Source organism: Rhamphochromis sp. 'chilingali' (genome assembly GCF_963969265.1).
Source record: "Rhamphochromis sp. 'chilingali' genome assembly, chromosome: 19".
NCBI classification, from domain to species: domain Eukaryota; kingdom Metazoa; phylum Chordata; class Actinopteri; order Cichliformes; family Cichlidae; genus Rhamphochromis; species Rhamphochromis sp. 'chilingali'.
The window spans coordinates 9741576-9750247 of NC_137946.1; the positions used below are offsets into that span (position 1 = coordinate 9741576).

The 8672-nt window shown below is 37.8% G+C and overlaps 1 protein-coding gene across 1 annotated transcript in view; it reads right to left on the reverse strand.

Annotated features, from left to right (window-relative positions):
- The window catches only part of pcdh1a (protocadherin 1a), a 107830-nt gene that overhangs the window by 35869 nt on the left and 63289 nt on the right, over positions 1–8672 (reverse strand). The window lies entirely within an intron of this gene.

Here is an 8672-nt window from a genome sequence, read left to right on the forward strand (position 1 = left end):
CAATGGCTAACACTGTATTTGTCACAGTTAGTTTGATGCCAAATGTTTTCATTTAAATTTTTTATTACACAGTGGTATTGTTCAAGCTGAGTCACTGTGGCCAGAAAAACATGCTGAATATTCAGAATTTCACTTGGAGAAGCAGAGCACAACAAGAGCCCAAGTTTCATAACTTTGAACAAGACACATGAATGGGGATAATAATGAACTAAACACAATCACTACTGGTTAATAGCATCTCGGGTGCAATTTGAAAGTGGAAAATATAGCTTTTGGAAAGATAATTAGGGAACAAGAAGGAGCACTTGTAATAAAAGTAAACTGGTTTAATAGGAGACTTCAGAAGGTAAAGAATGTGGACTATGTTTCACAAAAAGAGAGACGGAGAAAAAAAACAAGGACATTCTTTAGTTTACTGTTCTCAGCTGCATTTGAATAAAGCACCAAATCCACACTTTTAAGCTTAAATTTCAAAACTTATATTTTAACTACTGATTTTATCTAGTGTTCTGATTTTATCTACTGTTTTTTTAATCAATTTTAAATCATGCTTTTTATTGTTTTTGTTTTTTAATGTCTCTGTAAAGCACTTTGAATCACCTTGTTGTTGAATTGTGCTATATAAATAAACTTGCCTTGCCTTGCCTTACTGTGGCATGCTTTTAACCGGCTGTGAGGCCAAACAGCAATACTATACTCCACTAGAATACTCTCAACTTTTCAAGCTGCAGTAAACCTACAGTATGTGGCTCTGTTTATCAATCCTGAGTTGAGGTATATCGTGTGTGTACTGGTGCTGGCAGCCAGACTTTTCCTATTGAATCACAGTTATGTGTCTCTCTGATATTATGAAATGGGTTTTCTGCCCATGTTAAAGGAAACGGCTGATGTCTCAGTGCCCCTGTGATATGAAAAATTCAATTTAAAAGGATGAGAGAAAGAATGGTGCACGGCCTATTTTCATTCCCTCACACTGAGAGATATGAGAATGATGTTCTATTGTGTGGAGGAAATGATGCCAATCGTACTGCGGAGAAATTCCTTCATAATTCAATTCAATTTCTTCTAAATCCCAATGGCAAGCTCCTCTGCCAAAGAGAGGCAGAATGACAGAGACAAAAAGGGAGGGTTGGAGACTAAGATGGAAAAAGAAGCACTAAAGACTGAGACTGAAACAATGAAGAAATGGAGACGAGTCAGAGAGAGCAGCCACACTTAGCGGAAGGTAAGAGGAGAAGACAGTAATACAAAGTGGAGGGGGAAGTGGATAGAAGAGAAATGTTTTAGTAATGATTTATTTTGATCACTGTGGCATTTTAAGTAAAGCCAACTAATTTTCTCTAATTACCTCTCAGCAGCATCTGACAGAAGCAGAAAAAGTCATTTTCTGTTGCGATCCAACAGGACAAACTTCTAATTTTGGTGAAGTGGTGTTCGGGGTGGTTCACAGTAAGCCTGCCGTATATGCGCGCCTGATTCTAAGTGTACCATTAGCTACAGAACGTGCATCATTGATAGCCCGGGAGAGCTCTCCTGGTGCGGGACCAAGAATTTTCATTTTGTTACCGTGTTTGTGAGTACATCCTGGCTCTGGCATTTTGGGCGTGTATGCAGGAATCAATGAGCTGCTGCCTCTGAAGGCACAGAAAAAATGAGCTGCACCAACAAATATGACAATGAAGAAGTGCACCTCTCAGTGTATGCAGCAAGCATAAAACCATAAAGACAGAAGCAGTTGCAAAGCAAATGCATATGGAACTGTTTTTATTTTCTATTCCTCCATTATGTCCTCCATTCTCATCCCATCTACTGCTCTTTCTTGCTCTCTTCCTCTCTCTTTCTGTCTCTCTTCACACACACACTCACACACACCCACACACACACAGTTGTTTTTGTAGGTGCAATAGCTCCGAGGCAAGCAGCGTGGAATTGGAGTCTTCAAAGAGTCTTGGATTATCAAAGAGACACAGCTACCAGAAAACTAGGGGACACGCTAGAGAGGGGGAGGGAAGAACATAAGCATGAGGCAGGGAGGGGGGGGAGGGAGAGTGCAGAGGAGTCAGCATGGGTTTGGGTGGAGGATGAAGTGATCAGACAGGGTATGGGTGGGGGTGAGGAGTGGTTAAAGACCAGAAGTCCTTTTGTTCGCATACTGTAAGTGGAGAGGGGGGGAAGAAAGCTCAGTGAATGCATTAAAAAACAATCACATAGACCGTAATGGTCTTGATAGGCAAGACTGGATTTGCATTCTTCACTGTCTGTGCTGCTGCCTATTCTCTAGTAGTTTCTTTTCTTTCTTTCTTTTTTTTAATTCAACACAGAATTACATTTCAATGGGAGCACTGGCCTTGAAATACCATAATGTTGTCACAGTAAAACCAAGTATTACTGCAGCAGGACCCACCAAGTGTGAATATAGCTGCCACATCTAATGACAAATCTGACTGTTCATGCCATTCCATATGACAGGATGTGGGAGTGCTGGTGTGAATGCATCACCCTTCGACAAAAAGATCTCCGTCAGCCTCTCTGTCCCACAATGAGCTATGGATGTCTTTTTTTTCCCATTACAAGAACACTTCTTACTACTGAACACATTTCAAGTGAACCTACAAACCTGATTCTGGTAGCTTCGCTGCTGTCAGCCGCACGCCATCATCCAGCAATGATCTTGTCCAAGTGCCACAGCTAACATTAATACACACAAATACAAACCTCCCACCATCTCTGACCTTATTTGAAGTTAATTACAACCATTTAGCGACATGAAAGATGCAAAATGCTGATAAACAAGTCAGTTTTAAAAAGTCATCTTTTCTTGTGAAACTAGGAACAGAAGTCTTGCCCCTGCTTGCACTCATTTGGTAATTCTGGTGCATACTAAGACTGCTCTGGTGGTGCAGTCATTTGTTCTGACGGGAAGAGGAGAGCAGTAGAGAATAAGTTGTTGAACTCCTCTCCACACGCCACATGTATAGATGCTCTGCGCCGGTTTATTGCAGTCTATAAATAAATACACGCATTGTGTATGTGTTGGGCTTTCTTATGTGAGCATAGACCCTAAACTGCATAAAGATGGTCCAAAAAATTAAAACTTGACTTTTCCACTAAGCCACAGTTACAGATAAAATGATATTACTGTACAATACCAGCACATTTGACTATTATATTCAATATTAACCTTCATCTTACCAATATATTTTACACAGAGGAACTGCCAGCTGGACCCTCAAGACTAAACTACCGTAGGAAGTAATCATAATAACAAAATACCACCACCACTAGCAATAATAAAAATAATGATAATAGCAAAACCTAATATCTTTAAGAATTATTAATCTTTTAATTATCTAACATCCATTAATTTCCTTCTCATTCCAATTCAGGGAGGACTGGAGCCTATCCCAGCTACCGTAGGGTGAGAGGTGGGGTGCACACTGGACAGGTCCCTAGCCTGGTGCAAAAAAAAAAAAAGGTTTTTCATGAATATTATTTTTTTGCAGTTTTACAATTAGGTTGATAATTTTATCCAATTGAAATCTATACTTGTCTTTAATACAATTTGCAACTTTCATCCCAAGTATGCTCCATATTGTTACTTATCCTTTATCTCCTAGGTACTATACAGGATGCCTGGAGTTAGTTTGTCATTTTGAATGTAAAATTTAAAAAAAAAATCATCTTTCGCGCACTATTTGAATTTTCTCTCATACACCAAAATGGTTGAGGAGTTATGAAAATGTGATGCTCACATGGTAAAATCTGGGCAGAGCTGATTTTTCTGTCTGTATTCAAACAACAATACCTTGTGAATGCTTTGTGCTACCATGATGTACTAAACAACCCCCGTAGAGCTCGTCCTCTCTCCTTTTCAAGAGAATACTCTTGTATCTAGCACAAAACAGCAATGGCGTTACCATCATTTAAATAATAAAATCGGCCAGATGAAATGAATCTGCATCATTTCTATGTATAAAATCACTGAAATAAAGACAGAACTAGCCAGCCCAAAGATCCAGTATGTCCTGGATTTGCCCCGGGGCCTCCTCATCTCCTAGGACATGCCCAAAACACCTCACCTAGAAGAAGCCCAGGGGCATTCTGATCAACTGCCTGTACCACCTCAACTGGCTACTTTGGATGTGAAGGCATAGCAGTTCTTCTGTGAGTCCTTCCCAAATGACTGAGCTCCTCACCCTATTTCTAAGGGAGAGCCCAGACACGCTTCGCAGGAAGCTCATTTCTGCTCATATCCACAATCTCATTTTTTTTTCAATCACTACCCAGAGCTTGTTACCATACATGAGGGGTAGAACATAGACCGACCTGTAAATCGACAGCTGCTGGGTCAGCTCTCTCTCCATCACAGCAGACTGGTACAGAGTCCACATTACTGTAGATGCTGCACCAATCCATCAGTCATCTTCCCCCTCCACTTTCCAGTCACTCATGAACAAGATCCCCAGATACTCTAGAAGAAGCTCAGGGGCATGCTGATCAACTGCGTGTTCTACCTCAGCTGGCTACTTTAGATGTGAAGCTCTTCTGTGAGTGGGCCACTAACTCCTCCCTGACCTCAAGTGGGCACTCTACCCTTTTCCTGGCTGAGAACCACAGCGTCAGATTTGTAGGTGCTCATTCTCATCCTATCAGCTCAACTGTGAGTGGCCCAAGTGCAAGCTGGAAGATATCCCTCAAAGGATCCAGCAGAGCCACATCATCTGCATAAAGCATAGATGAGATCCTGAGTCATCAGACACAAAAGACAATTATAGGATGTTGGCATGTTAGCGGAGTAACAAACAGCTACTGCCTTCCTGTCTATGTTTCAGGAGTAAAGGTACCATCTTTGTTGAGCAGATCTTTCAGCTGAGCATTAGACAGTCAGCAGGCAGAGTTTTGCCCACTCCTAGGAGGGTTATTGCTGCTCAGACTGGAACATGTACTATAGCAGTATCAGGTCTCCTTTTCATGTGCGGCATGGCCAGTGCATAAAGCTATACTCTGAGCAGCAGGCATACCATTGCCTTGAAATAATCCTTTGCTGTGCCGTTTATGTCGCATACAAAATGACCTTATGAGACTTTCGGTTGCTTTGCCACGCAACTTATATGGTACTCGATTCCAATGAAAAATGACCAAAACCGAGTCGAGACGAGCCAAGTAGGTGTTACTGGAAAAGGGCTATATGTGTTACTTTAATGTAGGACCAGCAAGCAACTGCATAAAAAGTTGGACTGACAAAAAAAAGTACCTTTTGAAGAATTCAAGGAACACATTAAGTATGATGTTGGTTAATCAAATATTCAAACAATCCCTTTATTTGTAATTCAAGTCACATGGCAAACTATTTCTTTAACTTTGGGTGGGTTTAATATTAACGTTAATACTGATATATAAAAATCACAGTCAAAGCTTTGAACTGCAAGTTCTGACTATCACACAGACTGAGTTTATAATGCATATTATATTTGGTTAATTAGTATTTTTCTGACATAATGCCATAAGATGATGGAATGGGAAAGCACAAGTGGAATATTCTTTGGTGTCAGATTTGGAGACGGGGGGGATTAGCTTTGGGGAAGCCAGAGAAAGGATCAGTGTTGAAACTTAATTGGGAAGGGCACGGGATTAAAATTTTGATTGGTTTAGGGTTTAGATGGTGTTGTCTGACACACTCATTGTCTTAAACTTCAGAGATTAAATATGCTAATATTATATGGTAATATGATTGAGCTAATAGGAAATATAATGAAGGCAGCATTTAGTGTTGCGCTTTTGCAAGGAAAATGCTACTATGCACTGGGAAAAAAATGCTCATAAAGGATGAAAAACCCAAAACAAGCGGACAGGTTAAAACACAGGGCACAGTGCAGAAAAGACAAGAGTGAAACGTAGAGATGTAAAGAGAGTCCAGAAGCTCTAGCTTGCCATGATTTTTTTTTCAAAATCTTGTATGTTTTATATTTAATTTTCTTCCACATTGTAATCTTTTGTTTCGAAATATCTGTTTAATGAGTCACGAGCTTGTGATCTCAAATGTGCCTTTATTCATTTGTCCATTGTTTGTGTTTTATTATCCAATACACCATAAGAAAGTGTTATATAACTTAAACATATTGTTTTATTTCCCTCATGTGAAGTTCTCATGGTCACACTGACTGCTCTGACTATTTAGATTTAAACTTTAATCAGGTTCTCTTTGAGTGATTAAGCTCAGTAAGACTGTCCGTTTTCTTGGACCCAGACATCTACACTCTTGAAGTGCACTTGCAACCTCAGTAATTTCCTCTAACGACCACTAATTTTGCATTTAGCCAAGAGCTGTTGTATTAAAGTGACTATATTGTGGCTAACTTGGAAGCCAGGAGAGCATGCGGGAAAGTAAGCAGCAGGGATCGGTTTTAAGTAGATAAATGATAGATGCCTGCACTATTTGCAGCTCGGCATATCTTGGTAATAAATAAATTCTGTCTGGAAATAGACCAGTTTGAAACGATAAATTACAGATGTATGTAAATTGGTTTAAAATAGTCTCAATGTCTATTTTAACCACTATCATATCAATATCATTACAATCCAAAGATTTCAGCTTTTTACATTTTTTGACAATTTCAAGTCAAATTTCAGAAACTTCATTTTCATCAACGGCTGTGAGAAACATTCAATAAGTGTATTCATCAGTGTATCCAGTTTTTCCTGTGCTTACCCAGGATCAGTGATTGTTCTTGCTAAATTTGGTCCAGTAGTTACAAAAAAATGCCACAACATCCATAATATATTCTTTATTTTATCAATGAAATACATCAGATAGTTGTTCAGTCTAGACCCCCCATGTTTTATAACACTGTTCAGTATTTCCCATAATCTTTTAATATTATTTCTACATTATCTAATTGGTCCTTATAGTATTCTTTTTTACTATAGCTTAGTATATTTATTAACTTATTTTTATATCTTTTGTATGTCATTTCAGCATCTTCAGTTCTCTTTCTTAAGAAATCTCTGTATAGTGCATTTTTCTTTTTACTTGAAGACCTTTTCTTATCCATGGACAGTCCATATATTTATGTTTCCTACTATATTGCTTTTTTGGAAGGTTTGTATTACACAATAATATAAATATTCTAAGGAATTCATCATACGTGCCATTAATGTCTTGTTTCTGATATATTTCACCCCACTTCTGTTTCATTAAAAATGTTTTAAATGCATTTATTCATTCCTCTGTTCTTACTCGTCTGTGCTCTTATTTACTGTCCACTTTATTAATCTTGTAATTCCTATCGTAGACTGTAAAAATTGGGAGATGGTCACTGATGTCGTTAATCACACGTACAATGTCATTTGTAATAATGGTGTCTATGAGAGCTGCACAATAATAATGTGATCCTGGTAGGTCTAGTAATGTTAGGGAATAGGTTCAAACAGTACATTGTGTTACTAAATTCCTCAGTGATTTTTATTTCATGGGGGTTTAGCAAATGATTATTGAGATCTCCACAAATGAAAGTTTTTTTGTGAGCTCTTTCTTTATCCAGTCTACTACTACCTGGAGCTCTGTATATAACGCTAATGATTACTTTTTTACTCTTTAAACATTTCAACTGTTATACATTACAGTACCTTATTCAATTGCTATCATCATCTTATCCACCACATTAAATTTCAGGTTTTTTTTTTCCATATTCAAGGCCACTCTTCCTCCACCTTGGTTTTGCCAAGTTATAAATGTGAATTAATAACTCTCCAGTTCAATGTCTATTCCTTTTTCCATATTGATCAAGTTTCCAATGAGGCAATGACACTAAGTGGATGTGAAAGCAAGACACAGCAACTTACAAACAACTGGCAAACAGGAAATGACAACGCACGTATAGATTCGCCACTTTCAGGTGAAACTATTTCAATGTTTCAAACCCCTTAAATTACAGCTTCCTCCTCTTACAAAAAAACAAACAAAACAAACAAAACAAACAACCTACTCTGAATATTAATTGGTAGTTCATTATTTTTTGCTTTGAACAGAATTTGTGGAGTTTGAAATCTCATTAGATCAGCAATTTTCAATATTTCAGATTGCAAGAATATTGAGTTTGTATGATCCCTATAACCTGCATTGTGGATGATTCAAACTGCTTTTTTTGAAGAGCAAAAAGTGAATGTAATGTACTTTTATAGTTATTGCCCCAGACCTTTGCCAATAGCTTAAATATAGTGAAACCAGTGAACAGTGGAGAATATAAAGTAATATCTCATTTAATACCTTCTTTTAGGATTGCAATGCTTCTTGATACTTTGAAATGAATATATCTTATGTGAGCTCTCCAGTTAAGTTTTTCATCTATTATTACCCCCAGAAATGTATTTTCACTGACTCTTTCAATATCAACATCATTTATTTGAATCTTAGCATTTGTACATACAGTAAACTACTATTTCCAAATACCATTATTTTAGTTTTATTAAAATTCAACGATAATTTGTTTTTATCAAGCTAGAACGTCACTTTACTTATTTTATTAGTCATTTCATCCAGTAAATGGTGCAGATCATGACCAGAGCAGTTTGTATAGTCAGCAAAGAGTACCATTTTTAATACTTTGACACTTTACAAATGTCATTGATGTATAAGTAAAAAAAAAATGGGCCCAAAACTGACCCCTGGGTAC